This window comes from Halyomorpha halys, unplaced genomic scaffold (assembly GCF_000696795.3).
Source record: "Halyomorpha halys isolate HHAL.00 unplaced genomic scaffold, Hhal_1.1 Scaffold281.1, whole genome shotgun sequence".
NCBI lineage: Eukaryota > Metazoa > Arthropoda > Insecta > Hemiptera > Pentatomidae > Halyomorpha > Halyomorpha halys.
The window spans coordinates 66,217-70,090 of record NW_027108453.1 but is presented as its reverse complement, the minus strand read 5'-3'; positions in this window follow the sequence as shown (position 1 = coordinate 70,090).

The following is a 3,874-nucleotide window of genomic DNA, read 5'->3' as shown; positions in this document are numbered from 1 at the left end:
TAATAATAAAGAAATATATAAACAAAAGAAAGCATTATCAAGATTTGTATAAATAAAAATATGAATGCTATGAAAAATATGATTTGTATAAATATGACCTTCTCTGTATTAAGTCCTGCAGGAGAGGCGTGTATTTTAAATAGTATCTGCATACACTATGCAATAAAGTATATTATATGCATACAATGTTGCATTAGTATTGGTTATTTGTAATTACTAAACTTTACTTAAGATAATAAATAGGAAATTATTCACAAAAGAATAGAAATATCATAAAACAAAACAAGAGTTGAGAGAAAATAATAATAATAAATAAAATACAACTGAGTACAAAAAATGAAATTAAAAAAAAAAATGATAATAAATGAAATAAAATAGAATAGAATAAAAAAAATCACATAACTGACGTTTTTAAGCGCTTGTCTAACTATTGTAAAAACTATTTTTCTATCTAAAAATATTTATCATATAAAACTCTATATTCTGTTTTAATATCAATAATAAATAATAAATATGCATAAAATACTAATAATATGTATAACATAATAATGAATTGATAAATAAAAAGGAAAATTAGAAGAACAAAAATTAATCAAACATCCCGTTGAAAAGCCAAAGATTTTAGGAAATAAAATATTTAATATAAACATATAAACGTATTGGAGAATGACGATAAATAAAAAATAAATGTCCTGCTCCAACAGGATATGTTTCAATTGCTACCCTTTTACCAGAGTCAAGAGTTTTCTTGTCACCATAGTTAAATAATTGGAGAAGTTTGTCGGGGATGCGGTCAGCAAAGAACCACATAAATAAACAAAACAATATTTATTTATTTTATGCCGACGTTTCGACCTGAGTTTTAGGTCTTCATCAGGGGTTATGGCTTAGAAGGTAGGCCTAAAAGGCCAGTTTTAGGGCTACCTTCTTCTGAAACTCAGGTCGAAACGTCGGCATAAAATAAATAAATATTGTTTCGTTTATTTATGTTGTTCTTTGCTGACCGCACCTCCCCAAAAACTTCTCCAATCATTAATCTACGGTCAACTATCTACACCTCATTAGTTAATAAATAGTTTGTATTTTAAATTTCATTTAACCAATATATGATACTTGAAGCAGATAATCCTGTCTCTTTCTACTAACTCTATAAAATCATACTTTCTATTTCCAGTCATGATTTTATAACAATTTAGTTTTGAATAAATGTTAAAGAGCAGAATAAAAAATTCATTTAACTTTATATATTTATTTTTAATCTTAAAATTTTTTTTTGAGACTGGTTATTTCTTAATAAGTAATTCAAAACACTATCCAATTATAGTCTCAAAAACTTTATTTCTTTTACACGTCCAACGTTTCGGCCAATTCGGCCATCTTCAGGGACAATCTCAATATCACTATGAAAACATATGATTTATCACTCTAAAAACTTCATTCAGGCTATTCTGCCCAGGTCAAAACATTTATATCTAATAAGTCAATTATCCATTAAAAACCATAGTCAAAATTATTTCTCTGCACACACTATTAATACACTTTTATCACAACCTTGCTTATTATTATATATTTATATTTCTGGCACACAATTGCATAAGAAAAATTATTAGCTTATGCAACGAGAAATATTGTTTTAAGTACATTTCTGAAAACTGTTTAAATTAAGAGTTAGTCACTTTGTCAACTGAAAGATTCAGTTGAAAAATTATTACGGGAAAGTTGTGCATGATCATGCTCAATCAACAGTTTTCCACCATTTTATATAGGCTAGGTGTGACTACAGTGAATAAATAATTATCTGCCACAGCTGGATTCGAACCCAGGCCCAGAAGTCAGTAGCATGGGACTGGGCTCCCCCCGCTCCCTTAAATTCTTGTGGGAAGTGATACAAAAAAAATAATCAAAAACTTTTATTCCCATTTTACGTTCTAGATTATTTGGATTATTATACGTTTTATTGTCCATTAGATAATGTTAATACTCATATTACTATCAAAATAGAATTATACAAAAAGAGTATAAAAAAAAAAAATTAATAGCTATAATTTCGATTAAAGTGACTTTATATTGGCCGGTTATACAGAATTCCAGGTTTTTATTTTGACCATGAGGATTCCCTATGGAGTGAAATTTTTCAACGATTCTTTGTCTACTATTGATCTTTTAGTTCTTATATTAATTAACTTATTATTTTTACCTTCTGTGTTTCACTTTTCTAAATTCTATTAATTCATTTACATTGGACTAGTTCTATTAGAATAAACCTTGATAGACGATGACTTGATAAGTGGATGAGCGTCCAATAGCAAACGTAAGTACTTATATTACTATCCAACTAATATAATAAAAAAAGAGTATAAAAAAAAATTTATTATACGATTATAGATTATATACGTTATACCATATTTGGTTTCGTGTTTGGCGGTCTGAAAATCTGGCTGCCTGAAGTTAAACCCATGTGACGGCCATAACACCTGTTCCTGTCAATTCGATATCGTAGAAAATTTCAGGGTCGGTACGGTTGGTTCCTTATCCATTTTACCTCATTCTATCCCCCACTCTCATCAAAGGGTCAAATAATATAAGAATTATACAAAGAAAAAATTATAACTTGTCTGATTAATGATATAACTTAATAACTTATTATTAACTATAGTTATCTCAGTTGATGTTATCTTATTACCAGAGGTGAGAGGGATGCGCTGGGATCTCAAAGAGCCCTGCTCTACCTCTCATATGTGGGGGATAGAGTGGGCTCAGTGATCTCCACCTCGATAGTGTAAATAGTGTATATAAGAGTGTAAATGCGACTGGTGATTATTTCATTTATTCATTTTTTCATACACATAGTTTGATTATGTTTATATTTAATTTTTGTATATATCTAAAGAGAGATTTTATTTATTTTTTATGTAATTCTTTTTTTTTCATTTACTTATTTATTTTTATTTTATTTTAGTACGAATGTAATCAGTTATCACAATTACTTATTGCCCAATTTTATTATTTATCAATAAATAAAAAACAAAGTACAGCTAACCGGATAAAATTTGAAAAAAAAAATTGACCATAGATTCAGGATAGTGAAGACTCATTGAAAATAACACAAGTAAATGGAAAAAGTATGAAAATAAATCGAATAGTTCTCTAATTATACTAAATATTTTAAAAAATTCAAATTAATGTAGTGAGAAATTCGGTATATTAGTAAAAGTAGGGCCAGTGTCCATTTTATTTGTTTTGAGACAAATCTGATTCAGTTCACATTGGCTGTTCTTTATTTTATTATAAATTTGATATAAGCACCTCGAAAACTTGAAATCTAGTAAGATTTGGAAATTGGCCTCGATTTCATTCATTACTCCTATTAATTATTCGAATAAGATATATATTTATAGTTAGATTCTGTTAAAATCCATTTAATGTGTTAATTTCAGTTATATATTTTCATGCCTCTCATTATATATCGTGTATATCGTTTACTTTCGCTCATTTCTCATTGTGTTATTTTCAAGTTTTTCGTTACTAATGTAGAGCTCAGTTTAAGTATTATTATTTTTTTTTTTCATTTTCTTATATTTTCAACGTCTGTTACCTTTTCAGGCCTAATACACTCTGCCACAAATTAAGGGTATTAGGTATTAGTGTTCAAATAAGCATCTATACAATATATATAGCAATAGAACAAAACAAAAACAAAAAAACCAGTAGTACTGACTGGATTAAAAAAAAAAAAATTAAATTTATAATAATAATAATAATAAAGAAATATATAAACAAAAGAAAGCATTATCAAGATTTGTATAAATAAAAATATGAATGCTATGAAAAATATGATTTGTATAAATATCAACAATATCATAAAATAAAAAAA